Source organism: Danio rerio, chromosome 3 (assembly GCF_049306965.1).
Source record: "Danio rerio strain Tuebingen ecotype United States chromosome 3, GRCz12tu, whole genome shotgun sequence".
Taxonomy (NCBI): Eukaryota; Metazoa; Chordata; class Actinopteri; order Cypriniformes; family Danionidae; genus Danio; species Danio rerio.
In genome coordinates, this window is record NC_133178.1 from 7,569,319 (window position 1) to 7,587,776 (window position 18,458).

The 18,458-nt window shown below is 37.8% G+C and overlaps 1 protein-coding gene across 4 annotated transcripts in view; it reads right to left on the reverse strand.

Annotated features, from left to right (window-relative positions):
- The window catches only part of rbfox3b (RNA binding fox-1 homolog 3b), a 584,742-nt gene extending 566,825 nt beyond the window's left edge, over nucleotides 1–17,917 (reverse strand). For all 4 annotated transcript variants that reach the window (XM_073944090.1, XM_073944087.1, XM_073944085.1 and 1 more), the window contains exon 1: nucleotides 17,689–17,917. The gene's annotated coding sequence lies outside the window, so the exon portion shown is untranslated. The remainder of the gene's footprint in view (nucleotides 1–17,688) is intronic.
- Nucleotides 17,918–18,458: the final 541 nt, after the last annotated feature.

Sequence of the window (18,458 nt, forward strand, 5' to 3'; positions counted from 1 at the left end):
GCAAAAAAACAACAATTCGGTGTGATCAGTCCCTTAGAGTGCTTTAAAAGAATTCTTCTTTTTGTTTATTTGTATTTGCAGTGGTGTTCATAACAGCATTTTGGAAACTCAGGACATATTCACTCTACGCCATCCGAACCGTGCCCGAGTGCATTTGACCCTCATATCATGTATTGATTAAGACTCTGATTTTAACATACAAAGCAGTGCATGGGCTAGAACTTGACTACATTTGTGACCTGGTAACTCTGGCAATTCCCACCTGCAGTCTTCGTTCTTAATCTGCAATCAGCCATGCTGAAAACTGAAAACTATGGGTGGTCGTGCTTTTTCGTACAGTGCACCCAAGTTATGGAATGGCCAACCCACCAGCATCAGGACTGCCGTTTCTCTGGAATGTTTTGAGAAACTTTCTAAGATTCCCTTTTTGCCATTGCTTTTAACTTAGATTGATTATTTTTGTTAATTTTATCATCCAGTTGGTATTGAATTGTTCATATTTTATTGTGGTCTTCTTATTTATTTATTTTTTAAAACGGAGATAAGGAGGGAAAACAAAATTAGCTTTTTATTGTAGGCTTGGGAGACCAGCAGAGATCAATCATAGCACGAAATTAGTTTATAAAACTTCACTTCACAATCAAAACGCTTTTAAATCATACTTAAGGTCTTGTGAAATAAAACATTTGCTATGCTTCATGTGAGAGTCGGTGTTACGACTGAAGTTTATTTATTTGTCTATTATTGCGGTTTGTACTCTTTTTCTTTTGTCCCGCCTCCTTGCTGTTTTTCTGTTGTCTTATAGGCTCCCACGCCGGCGTGATTCCCTGCTCTGATTGGCTTCTGGTCTACGAGGCCTGTATAAAAGGGAGCTTCCGGCAGGAATCGGGGAGCTCATTTCTGCTGCGTTCGGTGTTTGGAGTGGAGCTCCTGGGTTTCCCTCACCCCTTCGGCCGACGACCAACAATAATCAACTTTGTATTGATGACCATCCTATGCTTGAATATTTTTTGAGAGTTTGAGCGTGTAGGGGTGACCTGCCTATTTATTTGATTACTTTTGACTTGTTTACGTTAGGGAGTAAGGTAAGATTCTTGTATTTTTATTTAAATAGTAATAGGTAATTTAGTGGATTTATTTTATAGATTCTTTTGTTGGCCTGTGGTCACCCTGACGAAATGCTCATTTATATAAACCCTATTTTTCTATAATAAATATCTTCATATATACTCTCAATTGAGTGTGTGAGTTTGGTTGTCGACCGAAGGGAATCTTTTGCTTTAAGTTTTGTTTAGTTTGGGAAATCCACCACCCCAACACATTTGTTTGTTCTTTGTTTATTATGCCCTTTTTGTTTCCCCTAGACTTGGGGCGTAATAGTCGGCTTTAGGGGTAGGGCCAGATAAGCATTTTTTGTTTTACAGTATAAATTACGTCAATGGACTGTCCCTGTAAACCATGTATACAAGTATGTATGTATGTCTATGTGTGTGTGTATCAGGCAGACAGACAGCAGTCAGACAGGCAGACTTTAGCTGGAGGGCAGATGTGGTGTTGTTGAGTGAATGCGTCAGTCTTCAGGTTCACAGCTCTCAGCCGGAGGCTTCGCCAGACTCGTCCTCATTAATTGCTTCCCATGTCACTCTACGACACATCAGCCTGAACCGAATTAACCCAGCCTTAACCAACCCAAACCAGCCAGCCCACATCAGCGTCTGACGCTCCAGAGCACATGCAAACAAACACACACTGTCAAAGCAGCGGTACTGTTATTACCATACTGTTACAATGATTATTGATATATTCAATTTGAGCTTTATTGAACAATTTTACCGCTTATTTTTAAGTTTATTTATTTTTGACTTAGTATAATTTTTTATATATCATTTGTTATTTAATGTTTTGTTGCATTTATTTCTGCCTTATTCAGCAACAGTATTATATTACTGAGATTATTCATTAATTTTCTTTTCGGCTTAGTCCCTTTATTAATCTCGGGTCACCACAGCGAAATGAATGGCCAGCTTATCCAGTAGATGCCTTTCCAGCTGCAATCCATCTCTGGGAAACACCCACAGACTCTTACATTCACACACATACGCTACGGCCAATTTAGCTTACCAAAATCACCTGTACCACGTCTTTGGACTTGCGGGGGAAACTGAAGCACCCGGAAGAAACCCATGCCAACACGAGGAGAACATGCAAACTCCACACAGAAATGCCAACTGACCCAGCCGAGGTTCAAATCAGCGACCTTCTTGCTTTGAGGCGATCATGCTACCCTACGTGACACCCTACTGAGATTATTATTTAAAAAAAAGTTGTAGTAGTATATTTAAATATTATTATAATTAATTTTTTTTATTAATAAATCATTACAATAAAGATTTTAATTTAAAAGAAAAAAAAAACACAAAAAAAAGACAATTTTAAAAGTTTTAATAAAATCTACAATACTACATTATTGGAAAATAAATAAATAAAAAGGTTTCTGGGTGTGTGTGCACAGAACTGGCCTTTCCAGTAGAAATTGAGAGAATTTTAGTTTTATAAAACTGTGTATTATTATTATTATTATTATTATTATTATTATTATTATTATTATTATTATTATTTAGGGTTTTATTTCATTTAAAATAACTTTTTGTAACAATATTTGTTATTGAGACTTAAGATTACATTCACAATAATAATAATAATAATAATAATAATAATAACAATAATAATTATTATTATTATTATTATTATTATTATTAAAAGTTGCAGTAGTATTTTTAAATATTACAATTATATTAAAAATAAATCACAGTAGAGATTTCAATTTAAAAAAATAATAATAATTAGCCAACATAAGTACAAAACAAAAAAAAAAACACATTTTATACAAACATTATAAAATATAGAATATATAGACTATGACACAATGAAACTATAGAACACCATTACAAATGAAAAAAAAAATCATAAAATAAATAAAATCTTTGCCTGTGTGCGGTGCGTGCAAGTACAGTAATGAGCTCTCCAGCAGAAATGGACCGGGGCTCTTTATGGAAACTCTCTCTTCAGTTGCCGCTCATACAGAGAGTGTCCATCAGAGTCTTTCAGCTGATGGTCAGAGGTGTAAAAGCCTGTGTCCATCAGCTACATTTGTCCTCTTCACATGTGTCTATTTCAGGTGTTAATGTGTGTGAGATTCCGAGCCGCTGCCATCACTGCCAGTCTCTTATATACAGCAGATCAGCTCTACAGTCTAACAACACTATTATCAGCCCTCCTGGGATATCTTCATTCTTAAAGGAAGCAAGGACATTTTTCCTCTGGAGAAGATCGTATTTCTTTTAGTTTGTCTAAAATAAAAGTTAACATATATTAAATATAATAATTTTAAGGTTGGCAGCAAGGTTGCTGGTTTAAGTCCCAGCTGGGCCAGTTGGCATTTCAGTGTGGAGTTTGCATGTTCTCCCCATGTTAGGGTTTCCTCTGAGTGCTCCGGTTTCCCCCACAGTGCAAACACATGCGCTATAGCAGAAGTGGGCAAACTACGGCCCGTGGGCCATTTGAGGCCCGCTGAGCACTTTTATTCGGCCCGCGAGGGAGTTTTTAAAATGCTGCTTCTCAGTAAAGGTTTGGTTTCAGAATTAGTAAATTAATGATGCAATACAAGTAAACACCATTTGATGGCAGTATTGCTCGCGGTACAGTTAAAGCAACCAGTAGAATTAGAACACACTCTCGGATATTAAAACATCAACATCAGCAAAAGCAAGGAGCTGGGGTCCGTTCTTTGTACCTCGCTTAAATGATCTAAGATGATTTGGCAGATCCTGGATCTTTTTATCTCGATAACTGATCTCTTGATAATTTGGTTCTTCAAACAAGTTCGCGAATCAGATTAGAATGTCCTCCAATAACGATCCTCCAAATCATGACAGGGCTCGAAATTAACTTTTTTACTTGGTAGCACCGGTGCTCCCAACTTCAAATATTTAGGAGCACCAGATAAAATTTAGGAGCACCCACCAAAAATGATTGAGCACCGCTGCAAATTGTTTTTAAGGGATTTATTGTATTTTAAAACAACATTAATAGGACTGACAAAAAACAGAAACAACTATCTAACTAATGCTGCGAAGACAGTGATATTTGTGTGCAATAATTCCAAAATGAATGTCTAATAATTAGGCCATAGAATATTAATGATGATGAAAATGACAATAATAGTAACAATGAATTCCATTTCTCATTATGATACTGCCTTGAACGTGCATGAATGTAGGTTATCTGCAATTCAAAGTCTGTTACTTTATGAAAAATAATTGTATAGTTTGCATCAAACAAAAATTTATATAAAACTGTTTTTATATGCATGTCAATTTAATAAATAATATTTCTGCTACAAAACAAACAAAAGATTATAATAAATCATTCAATTCAATAATGAAAGCTGCAAAACAGTCATCAGTAAATAAATAAAAAAATAATATACACCCCAAAAAAGAATAGACAAAAGAAAGTAAGTAAAGTCTCACTTCTATCACTCTTTAAAAGTTTTGGTTTCAGTTTGTGTCAATTTAAAGGTTCAGTCTGAGCTGATCTTCATTTTTCTGTGTTGGTGGAAAAGCTGGCGAGTCAGCCGACCCAATTAATGAGTAGGCAGCGCAAGATTCTTGCACTAACCATCGGCGCAAAACCGGTCTTTGTTATGAGCCGCAGTTTCAGTGTAAACTTAGTAAAGGCGAGCTTCTTTGCCGATGATATGTACAGTATTAGATTTGACTTTTAGCAGACATTTGCGCTGAACACGCAGTGAATGCAACGCATTGAGATTCGGGCGCCTTCTCCAAGAAGTGCGTACTCGATTGATCTCAGCTGGCGGATCATTATTCACCACGTGACGTGTCATGATCGCTCTTATTTTGCGCCTGGTGGGGTTTGCAAACCTGCGTGCTTTAAGTTTTCACTCTTCTGCCGTTTGCATTTCCCGTGGTCCTAAAAGCTCCTTCCCTGTCATCTGACAGCGGAAAGCCTTGAGTGATAGACAGCTAATATGAACCAATATAGCGGCAGGGAAGAGCGATTCAGCACGTTTTTACAAAAAATCAAAAAAGGTCGCACTACAACCATTATCTGCAGTCGCACTAATGCGACCAAATATATTATAAGGTCGCATAGATTAATTTTCGGGCGCATATGCGACCAAAATGGTCGCAATTTCGAGCCCTGCATGATCAGCAATTGCCTGACAGCATAGCAGCGTAATGACATCATCTGATTAATATTCAATTATCCATGCGAGCAAATTAGCAGTAAACGGTTTGTTAAATATGATACGCAATAACTTTCCATATTTGTTGTGAGCTGCAGGCTTTTCATGTGTCAAGAGTATTTATCATGCATTTCAATGCATATCAATGTATTTAGTTCTACATTTAGAAAAGATTCTCTTTATTATAGTAGCCGTTTTTTAATCGCTGTATGGAAAAACTGGATGTTTACAAAAGCCTTTTGATTTTGGTAAAGGTGTCTGCAACTTTTGTGAAGCATAAAATCACTGTAATATTAGCTGTCAAAACATGTTTATGACTGCATATGTATTATTGCTTTTAAAAAAGTCACATATTGTGCATTTCTATTATACACAAATTGTACTACAGCGATCTAAAAAGTTCATATCAATAAGTTTTCTCTTTGCACCACCAGATGGCAGTCTTTGTGCTTTCATTTCGGAGTGCAGATTGCCTAAGTTTTATTAATATATAACTTTATATATAGTTAAAAATAGTTACTATTTTCCCAAGTGTATATAACTACTACTGTAAGAAAATATCAGCATTTGGTACATACTTTCAGTATTTTCTTTGCATGAACTGACCCGATCTAATCCTGTTTATATGAATTGAACCTGCTCCCGATCAGGTTTGAGCTAGCAGAACTGTTGCCATGACAACAAGTCTTGGATCAGCTTTGAAGAACGAAACGATCCTGGATCATGTCAAATCGTCAATATCCAAATCCAGCTAACTGAGTAATCAAGAAAGAAAGGACCCCTGGTGGTGGATTTCAGGAGAGAAGAGAGAACACACCCCCATCACCATCAACGGGACACCAGTGGAGAGAGTCAGCACTTTCAAGTTTCTTAGAGTACACGTCGCTGAGGATTTGACATGGACTGCTCACACAGACGCATGCTGAGGAGGGCACAACAACGCCTCTTCTTCCTCAGGCGTGTCAAGAGGTTTGGAATGAGCCCCCACATCCTCCGCTCGTTCCTGCACTGTGGAGAGCATGCTGTCTGGCTGTATCACCACCTGGTCTAGAAATAGCACCAGCAGCAATCGCAAAGGTCTACATAGGATTGTGCGAACTGCTGGACTCGTAGTAGAGCTTCCCTCCCTCCAGGACATCTACACCAGGTGGTGCATGAGGAAAGCCAAGAGAATTATCAGCGACTCCAGCCACCCAAGCCATACACTTTTCTCTCTGCTACCCTCAGGCAGATGGTTCCGCAGCATACGGTCACGCAGCAGCCGGCTGAAGGAAAGCTTCTTCCCTTAGACTATCAGGCTGATGAACACTTCAATACCCCTCACTGCACACCATCAATATGGTGTATCATTATATAGCATGCACTGCACTTTAACCAATCCATACTTGAAATAAAACTGCCTACAATATAGGGTAATTGAATAACATAAACTGGCCAGAGAGATTGTGTGTATGAATTTGAGTGTATGGGTGTTTCCTAGCACTGGGTAGCGTCTGGAAGGGTAAACACTGTGTAAAACATATGCTGAAATAGTTGGCAGTTCATTCCACTGTGGTAACCCCTGACCAATAAGGGACTAAACCAAAGAAAAACAAATGAATACATTATGGTTAATATTATTATTTTCTTCTAAATAACCATTTGGGTTTATCCTTTCTGTTTGATTGGCTACAAAACGAACCACTATTATCCAATGACTTGCCTAATTAGACTTTTCTAATCAAGCTAAGACTTCATATGTCACTTTCAGCCAAATGTAAGTATCCTGGAAAATAACAAGTAACATATTATGTACTGTCATCATAGCAAAGACAAACAAAAAAATGTCAACAAAATTAATCCAGAATGAGAAGAAAGATGAGATTATGGAAACACATTCCAGCATACAGAGTTCAGGCCATCAAAGTCAAAAAAGGCGACAAAAACACAAATCAGAGAGACTTGTGTAGGAGCGACAGACTGTGGAGAAACAGCGGACAAACTGTGATCTCTGATAAAGACAGATCTGAGGTCAGACGTGACAGAGCCAACAGGTTCAGACAGGAGCGAACAAGGTGAACAAGAGATAACAGAGGACAGAAAATAAACGATCCACTGACTGTGCATGTGTGTAGGTGTGTGTGTCAGAAATTCAGGAGGTTTCTATCCAGCAGAAGCACTGCACACTGTAGCTCTGGCAAAAAAAAAAAAAAAAAAAAAAAAAACATTCTGCAATTTTCAAAATGCATGTTTCTCTACAGAAACAATTCAAAGCTTAGTTTTTAACAGCAGATGGCGCTCTTGGTTAGTTTACAATTGCAGATGGTGCTCTAGGGCTAGTTTATGACAGCAGATGGCGCTCTTGGCTAGTTTATGACAGCAGATGGCGCTCTAGGGCTAGTTTAAGACAGCAGCTGGCGCTCTAGGCTAGTTTATGACAGCAGCTGGCGCTCTAGGCTAGTTTATGACAGCAGATGGCGCTCTAGGCTAGTTTGACAGCAGATGGCGCTCTAGGCTGGTTTATGACAGCAGATGGCGCTCTAGGCTGGTTTATGACAGCAGATGGCGCTCTAGGCTGGTTTATGACAGCAGATGGCGCTCTAGGCTGGTTTATGACAGCAGATGGCGCTCTAGGCTGGTTTATGACAGCAGATGGCGCTCTAGGCTGGTTTATGACAGCAGATGGCGCTCTAGGCTGGTTTATGACAGCAGATGGCGCTCTTGGCTGGTTTATGACAGCAGATGGCGCTCTTGGCTGGTTTATGACAGCAGCTGGCGCTCTTGGCTAGTTTATGACAGCAGAGGGCGCTCTAGGCTAGTTTATGACAGCAGATGGCGCTCTAGGCTAGTTTATGACAGCAGCTGGCGCTCTAGGCTGGTTTAGGACAGCAGATGGCGCTCTTGGCTGGTTTATGACAGCAACTGGCGCTCTTGGCTAGTTTATGACAGCAGATGGCGCTCTAGGCTAGTTTGACAGCAGATGGCGCTCTAGGCTGGTTTATGACAGCAGATGGCGCTCTAGGCTGGTTTATGACAGCAACTGGCGCTCTTGGCTGGTTTATGACAGCAGAGGGCGCTCTAGGCTAGTTTGACAGCAGCTGGCGCTCTAGGCTAGTTTATGACAGCAGCAGTGAACCAGTTATGATCCAGATGAGCTCTGATTTCTAAATTGAAATTCATTGAGACAAGTGTTTACTCATGTGATGAGTTAGTATGCAAAGTAGGACAACTGACTTTACAATTGTGAATGACAGTGTGTTCCATGTGAAAACAAAAGATTTTCTGCATGAAAATTGTGTAAAATGCAGAGAATTGTGTGTAGTGTTTTGAAAAAAGTGTGTTGTAAATCTGCAACTAGAGTGAAAAGCAGGAATTGTGCTTGTAGTTTAGCAGAATTGGTTCAGGGGGTTGGTGTTTCAATTACATGTTGTAGAAATTGTGTCTGTAGTACAAGTAATTGTGTGTAAACAACTAAGAAAAACTGTAACAGCAGATTGCAATCTAGGCCAGCTTTTAACAGCAAAGGCACACCTGGGTAGTTTTAAAGAGTAGACAACGCTCTAGGCTCGTTTTTAACAGTAGATGGTGCTCTAGGCTAGATTTTAACAAAAGCAGATGGTGCTCTGGTCTAGTTGTTAACAGCAGACAGTGTTCTAGGCTAGTTTTTAACAGCAGATGGCGCTCTAGGCTGGGTTTTTTTTTAACAGGCGACATTCTAGCATACTTTTAAAAATGCAGACAATGCTCTAGACTAGTTTTTACAGCAGATAATGCTCTAGCCTGGCATTCAAGGCTAGTTTACGACAGTAGACGGCACTCTAAGCTACTTTTTAACAGCAGACCGTGCTCTAGGCTAGTTAACAACAGTAGATGGTGCTCTAGGCTAGTTTTTAAAAGCAGGCGGCACTGTAGGCCAGTTTTAACAATAGCAGCAAGCGCTCTAGGCTAGTTTTTAACAGCAGACGGTGCTCTAGGCTAGTTTTCGACAGCAGATTATAACCTAAGCTAATTTTTAACAGCAGTTAATTTCCATTAATAATGTCTCATATTTGATCTCAGATTCTGTTAATTTCCTGTTCATTACTGTGAAGTTACTTAGAAAACTTCCCTATTGCATACACACTAAAAACATGCACTTCTGCTGTACTTGTGATTATATCTTGAAAAAGCAAAACATTTTTGCATGCCCTAAAAACATTTAAAACATTTAATTAAGCATTCTTTCAGCAAGAATTCGTCATTATTTGACAGTTAACAAGGTCACAGCAGTCAAGCCTTGTGCAGTCTGTTTCTGTGTGAGACTTGTAGGTAGAAAAAGAAAATAAATGAAATATATACTGTATATATACTGTATGAGCACAACTGCAAACACAGACCTGAGATTCTATGATATTCTAGTAAAGCAACATAATGAAAAGGGTTATTTTAACTGCAACTTTGACATTGATTTTATTTAAGACTTGCATAAACGTTTAATTTATAATAAGCAATTTGAATTCTAGACAGTGCGTTTTGCCTTTAGATTCCTGTCTTTGTACTGTGTTTAATACATCATAAGTCATAACTGGAGCGCAAGGTTTAATAATGCAGTCTAAAAGCCTAACTTTTTTTAACAAAAATAATAATAATAATTACACCGCAAAAAGTGCAAATTTCACACCATTCATTCATATTGTCCCGACAGGAATCGATTAAGTTAACATAGAATAAATGACTGGTCACCTCGGGTACACCTCATGTTATTTATTAAGTGTTAAATGCTAATAATGTGAGTTTTTTTTAGTAATGAATAAAAAAATTCATTTAACTAAATTAAATTTAAAGGGCACCTATGGTAAAAAAAAAAATCTACTTTTCAAGCTGTTTGGACAGATCTGTGTGTTGGTATAGTGTATAGACCGTCATACTGGGGTGATATGAACACACCCAGTCCTTTTTTTTCTATTTAACTACAAAAAAAAGGGTCGGCCAATTGGAGCTGTTTTCAAATCGATCGCACCATTACGTAGGTGTGCGATCCCCCCGCCCACCGAATTGATTGACAGCTGCGTGCATTAACATGTCCCGGTAGTCACGTGTATATGTCAACAAGACCAGACAGACATACACAAAGCAACCGGGAATAAAAGGTCTGTTCTGTTCACTAGGATCAGCAATCATCATCAAATGTGATTAAGAGTGAGTTTCACATGTGTAAAGTGTTTTAAAACAGAGTGTGTAATTAATTACAGCGTTTTACTTCAGCTTTACTTCATCAGCACAGCCGCGTGTCAGAACAATTATAAAAGAAGACGCTTCAATCCCGGTTTGTGGAAGTTAAATCAGGTTTATTTTGTACATTAGCATAACAGATATCCACACAGTACTTGAGGTTAGCCTTAACTAAGCTAAGCACGCTCTGTCTGTCTGCCTGCCTGCCTGCCTGCCTGCGTGTGTGTGTGTGTGCGTGTGTATCTGTGTGTGTGTGTGTGTGCGCGCGTTAACTTTGTAACGATATTGTGTGTGACGCAATGCAACTTCATAAAACTGATTAGTAAAGGTTAGTTCTTACTGTAGTATCTAACAAACGCTATGTGAGACCTTCTTCCTTTAAGTCTGTCTGTTGTCTGACGCAGCTGAGGGACAGTAGGCGGGCAGAACTCGGCTTAAAGGCGCAGTAAGTAAAAAAACCACCCCCTACTGGAAATCAGTATAAAACAGCATCTTGTAAAAGGTATAATGAAAAATCTGATGGGTATTTTGATCTGAAACTTTATATACACATTTTAAAGACGCAAAAGACTTATATTAAATCTGAAAAAAGGGGTAACCTAGGTGCCCTTTAACTTTAAAACTGTGACTCAGTGCAAGCCAACACATACCAGTGATTCAACATCTACATTTAATAATGTCGAAGAGGTTTAATGTGTATTAATTAGATTATAAACCTTACCATTTCATTGGAGTGCACTAAGTGCACTATTCTGTGCTTTCGATTTAAAGCTGTATTTAAATTTGTCATGTTTCGTCTGGTGCAAACAGCGTGTTGTTAGGACACGGGGTTACAATATAACCTGCTCACCAACTGTTTATATTCATTATATTTATATTATTTGCTAATTAATAATCTCATGTGGAACTCTGAATATGTGTCTCATTTCACAGGCTGCTACTGTCCACCGGAGGGGCCGTTTCAGTTGCGGACACACACTTTGAGAACTTTTCTGACAGAATAAATCAAAGGCAACAAGGGGTGCTGAAATATAATTGGCTAAACTGGTATTGGGCAGGTTAAAGAGACCAAAACAAAGACAGACTTTCTGGCACGCAACGCACATTTTCAAAGCAGAATATCTGACTTCAGCATTGTTATTCAGATAAACAAGAATGTTCACTTAGCATGTTTCTTAAATATCTGCAAGCATACTATAGTATTTTTACACTTAAGAAGAGTCAAAAACTTACATACAGCGCCTTTAAGTTAACGTAACCGATTTGTGTCAGGACAACTCTGCATTTTTTACAGTGTTGGAGGTTTTTTTTTTGTGCATCTTCATATGGAGAATTATACGTGTAAAAAACAGTAAGTAATGTTGCAATAAATATAACAACGTACTGGAAAATCGTTACCTACTTTCTAAACCATAAATCAAATAGCCAATTCAGACTGAAAAAAAAATCTTCATTGGATTTACTATTTTACTAAGTGGTTGCAAAAAATTATATGGACTGAATTTAAAACAAACAAATGAAGTTAAACATTACTGAAATATTTTGTGGTTTAAATTCAGCCATATAAAATGTTTGCAACCAGTTACCCTACATAAAATTTAGCAAATTTAATGAATATTTTTTTCCAGTTCAGACAATATTTGGTTTGAAACATAAACAGAAAAACACAAGTGTTCAATAATGTACATTTTTTAAAGAGCGCAGGCAATTTATGCTAAAAAATACAGTGCTACAACTGTTAAGTAACATATTTGTACAGTGAAGGTTTAGCCATGACTTTATCAAGATCTGCACCTGCAAAGCAAATCCTGTAGGAAATACTAGCGTGACCTCTCTGAAACCAGGAGAATCTACACGCACACACACACACACACACACACACACACACACACACACACACACACACACAAATCCCCTCTGCCCTTCACTGGATTGGGGTGAGGAAGAGTCTGGGGGTTTTATGAATTTTCATGACCGTCGAGCGGCACGGCTCATTTGGGGCGCCTGTGATTGACAGACGCAGCGCTAGAGCATATTGAGCTTGATTACGGCCAGGAAAACCTTTCAGCGGATGAATATTCAACGGCACCTGTCGGAACGCCGCTCAAACAATACCTGGACGCTAAAGTTTCCTGCACCGAGCAGGAGATTTTTTTCTCTGAGAGCTGCCGCAGTTCACAACGGAGGAAAGATTTCAAACAAACGCTGGTTTCTGTGGTCTGAGAACGGAGTAAAATACAGTAAGAATATCTAACTTAAATTGCAAACTTAGTCATAAAACTGAATCTACAATGTTGCAAAAAAAAGTAAGGCTGTCTGGGAATAAAGATCTATGAAATAGAAACTGTTTTTGAGCAGCAGACCATGTAAAACACTGAAGACTTGATTATTAAATCAGCTTTAAAAAAAATTATAAAATAAATTAAAACCATAAGAAAACCTTTAAAAACAACATCACTTACAGTAGATCACTTATTACTTCTGAAAGGTCTGAGAACTGACAGAAATATGCAGAAAAGTGAGAAATTATAGAAAGAAATTCATATCCAGCTTAAATTACAGACTGAATTGCAAACAACACACAAAACGTTTGCTGTTTGTTCAAACTATTGATTTAAAATAAGCTGAAACAATTACGTTTTTTGGAATACCTTAATTGTCTTGTGTTCAATACATTTAAATTTGTAAAAACTAATAAGTCAACTAAATTCCTTCATGTTGTCCTAACACAATAAGTCTGAGTGGAACCCAGCATTTTTATTACAGTGGACAGTATAACAAAAAGACTGTCTGAGAATAAATATCTATATTATAATAGTCATGCACCACATATAACATTTTATTGTTTTTAACAGTAAAAATGCTGAGTTTTTTGTGCGTTTCTTATTACTTATTACACTGTAAAGAATGATATGGCATAAAATAAAAAAATAGAAATTTCTTTACTTCAATTTCAGGTTTCAACGAAATAAGTAATTTAAGTTTTACACTGCAAAAAATGCTTTTCTAACTTGTAAATTGTTTCGTCTCATTTTTAGTCCAATAACTACAAATTATTAAATCAAGAAGTATTTCCTAAACAAGCTAAATATAATCGCCTTGTTTTAGGAAACAATGTCCAAATGAAGTCAGTTTTTCTTCAAAACAAGCAAAATAATCTTATGTCCAAAAGAAAAACATTTTAATCACTCCATTTTATTTATTTTGCTTGTTTTAAGAATGAGAAAAAAACCTTTTAATTGAGTTCAGATGACTAAAAGAAAGATTGTTGAAGACTGGATTATTAATTCACAATGACGAAAACAAAAAGTTAATTTAATCAGGTTTCAACTAAATATTTGAAGGTTACAAAGTTAAACTTAAGATTAAACTTAAGATAGTTTGATTCAACAAAACTGAAGACTTATTAATAATTTAGATAGAAAAAAATAACTAAATAGAATAAATTTTCCCAGGTTACAAATTTTAACTTCTTTTCAGTCTGTTTGACTGATGCAAATTAAAAATGACTAGAAAAAAATTATTTGATTCAACTAAATTTAAAAAGGCAACAACATTTTTACAGTGCCCCTTTTAAAAGATTTAATTACCACCATGTTTATTATTATTATATATATTTTTTTTTTTATATCCACATTTTTTTTCAAAATTATTCATTCATTTTCTTTCAACTAAGTACCTTTATTCGTCAGGGGTCGCCATAGCGAAATGAACCGCCAACTTATCCAGCATCTGTTTTACACAGCGGATGCCCTTCCAGCTGCAACCCAGTACAAGGAAACGCCCAGACACTCAAATTCCCACACTCATACACTACGGACAATTTAGCTCACCCAATTTACCTATAGCGCATGTGTTTGGAGCAAGGGGGAAACTGGAGCACCCTGAGGAAACCCACATAAACACAGGGAGAACATGCAAACTCCACACAGAAATGCCAACTGGTCCAAGCCGGGACTTGAACCAGCGACCTTATTGCTGCGAGGCAACAGTGCTAACTACTGAGCCACCATGTCACCTTTTTACAAATTCTGAGAATAAAATCACGTTAAAAAATATTTCATATGACTTTTTTTGGTATTCAAAAACCACATACAATCTGAATTTTGTAAACGCTCTAAGAGTTTAAAAAAATAAATAATTATATACTGTATTTTGGAAGGCCCACAATATTAATAGTGCATGTTAATTATCATGAAAAATTTAATTGGTGGTTAATATCGCTATGTCAGTTGACCAATATTGTGCAGCCCTACAGCATATACACAGTGCACTTCATTCATTCATTCATTCATTCATTCATTATTATTTATTTATTTATTGCCATGTCAGCTACTACGGCTATTTTCATGGCAAGAGCATTTCAGTAATTAACAAACAGCAACAGTAAAAAATAAATAATTGAATATACAGTTTAAATAAGATTTTTATGCTTAATACATGTTAAAAAACCTAATACTTTTTCTGGAGTCACTTTGTTAAAAAATGTCTTTAAGAGAGTTCTCATCATAAAAAGTCTTTCTGGATATACACAGTGTACTGAAAGCTAGACAGACGTAGAGTGACTGTTGATGTGCGTCTCTCTCTGTCTCTCATGCACAACTTCATCTGTGGACTGCGAGTCGTGTAATAGAATCTGTCAGGCATAATGGTGCGTTTTGAGAGCAGGAGAGTTACAGTGATCTGTGCTCTCTTCACAGCGAAACACCACAGTCATACGTGCTCCACATGCGCATTACGCTCATCACAGGCGTCTGAGCGCGGTGTGAAATGAATTTCATGGTCTCGTATTGTCATGTGCGGGCATTCACTGCCAGCACAGAGAGCTCAGACTAACAGCAATGACTGACAGACAGAATTACATTTCACATCACAGACTCTCATGAAACCTGGCGGGAATGTCATATACACCCAAAAATGAGGAGAAAATACATTAGTCTTCTTTTTTTGGGTGACAGGTATTGTTTGTTTCCTCATTTCTATTAAAATTAAACTCTATTATTGGTAAGATGGTAAGTATTTAAGTATAAATAGTACACTACTCACCGGCTACTTTATTCAGTAACCTTGTCCTACTGCTCATTAATGCAAATTTATAATCAGCCAATCACATGGCAGCTACTGAATGCATTTAGGCATGTAGACATGGTCAAGATGATCTACTGCAGCTCAAACCGAGCATCAGAATGGGGAAGAAAGGTGATTTAAGCGACTTTGAACATGGCATGGTTGTTGGTGCCAAATAGCCTGGTCTGAGTATTTCAGAAACTGCTGATCTACTGGGATTTTCACGCACAACCATCTCCAGGGTTTACAGTGAATGGTCTGAAAAAGAGACAACATCTAGTGAGCGGCAGGTCTGTGGGCGCAAATGCCTTGTAGATGCCAGAGGAGAATGGCCAGACTGGTTCCAGCAAATAGAAAGGCAACAGTAACTCAAATAACCACTCGTTACAACCGAGGTCTGCAGAAGAGCATCTCTGAATGCACAACACATCCAACCTTGAGGCAGATGGGCTACAGTAGCAGAAGACCACACCGGGTGCCACAGACCACCACAGTCACCAGACCTCAATCCAATAGGGCACCTTTGGGATGTGGTGGAACAGGAGATTTGCCTCATGGATGAGCAGCCAATAAATAGGCAGCAACTGCATGATGTTATCAAGTCGATATGGAGCAAAATCTCTGAGGAATATTTCCAGTACCTTGCTGAATCTATGCGACAGAGAGTTAAGGCAGTTCTGAAGGCAAAAGGGGGTCCAACCCAGTAGTAGTAAGGTGTACCTAATAAAGTGGCTGGTTGTATAGTGCTGTAAAACAATTAAACGCATCCAAAATAAACAAAGCTGTATCACTTCTAGACTTTTCCACACAAGTACACAGACGGGTATGGTGGACAAGGGCCGATGTCCTGCAGATTTTAGCTCCAACACACCTGCACGGATGTTTCTAGAAAGCCTAGTAGGAGATTGATTAGCTAGCCCAGGTGCGTCGTATTGGGATTGGAACTAAACTTAGCAGGACACCGGCCCTCCAGGACAGAGTATGGGCACCCCTGGTTTAGATGCATGTCACTGATAAGAAGATGATGGATATTTACTGTATGATGACCGAAATGGCCTTAAACACCCAGCAGGCACAAGACGTCAACATGCTGTCAGATTGAAATTGTACCCTAATGTTGCGGAGACGCTGCATTTTGTTTGGAATTAAAAATCGGGTTTACATCAGAACTCAACATCAGCCCAATGTCACTGCCCAACGTCCAACCTAAAATCAACCAAATATCAACGTCTAATGATGTTACAGCTTGACGTTGTGTCGACGTTACCATCAGAGGTTGAATTTTGGTTGCCATACCTGATGAATATGTGTCAGTATTTGACATCAATAAGATGTTTGTTTAAGATGTTGTCTTGACATTGGATTTTGGTCACTTTCTAACAACCTAAAATCAACCAAATATCAACGTTATTTGATGTCATTATTGGACATCAAAATAGTGTTGTCCTTAGACGCTGGCTAGACGCTGAATTTTGGTCACCTGACATCACATCCTAAATCTAACCTTATATTTATGTCTTATGACATTGTGTGCATAGTACAATGACTAAATGCACTACAGAATGTTACGTTTACACACATACACAAATAACATGCAAATGCATCAACTTTTAACAGCATAATACTCACTGTGAGTACTTTTAAAAGGGCAAATTTTTACTCCTACTTTGAGTAATATTTATAACAGGTGCTTTTACTTTACTCGCACTACATTTTTAGGCAAGTAATGATACTTTTACTTAAGTATGCTTTTTCAGTGCTCTTTTCACCACTGCCAAAAACCCACCACCCATATTGTCCACACATCACGTTGTGGTTTAAATCTACTGATTTAATTTAGATGTATGAAGTTTCCGTGTTGTCCTTTAGCAGAAACCGTCATTAAAGTTTTGACATGTTTAGTTTGGCCTAATAAACAGATATATTTAAACGTGCTACTTTCAAGACAGAAAAGATACGAGAAACAGACGAAACACTGCTCATCTCCAGCAGTTTCCATAACAACAACTAAAACACTCCACTCATAAAAAAGTTATATTAAATAAGTAAATAAAACATTACTTGTCGAATAAGCACTAGAGTTTACACGGGCAGTTGATGGGTTTCTTAAAATACTATATTAAGTAGTGGAGTGGCGATATAACATTCAAGTAAAAGATTACCTTGTTTGCCTTTGGTTGTGATTTTATGATGATGGTCCAGCTGTGCGTTGTTTCATCTCAGCGAACTTCCGAGGCCAAAAATACACCACATCGCAACAGTGTGACACGTCTTGTCATAAAACCGACAGTTGTTAATTACATATGACTTTATGTTCATTTTGTGAAGTTAAATATCTTCCAAAAGCACCACAAAACGAGCCGATTCTGTTGGTTCAGTTGACGCGCTCACAGTTCAAACAGACTGAGCCAATGACCGTTTTAGAAATGAACGATTCATCACGAGAACTGATTCAAAAGAATCATTTGTTCATGAGTCGAATTGCACTGATATGCGCGCTGTGGATTTGAATCATTCACAAATTCATCTCAGTAGGCCTATTATTGATTAACTGGTCGGATTAAAGTACTATTCGATTTGTGTTATGACCATTTATTTCACAGTACTGTGCAGATTGCGAGGTGTGCATTTTATTCACTCACAAGAGCTGGTTCATAAGAGTCATTTGTTTAATGAAAGTGACAACACTAAATCAGGTGTACCCAAACTCGGTTCAGAGGGCCGCTGTCCTGCATATTTTGGTTCCAACCCCAATTAGACACAATTGAGAGCTCTTTCTGGGTATACTAGAAACTTCCACACAGATGAGTTGATGAAGTTGGAGCTAAACTATGCAGGACACCAGCCCTCCAGGACCGAGTTTGGGCAGCCCTGCTCTAGATGTTTGTGGTTTGATTATCATGTTGTTGTCATGGTCGGTACAGCATTCAAT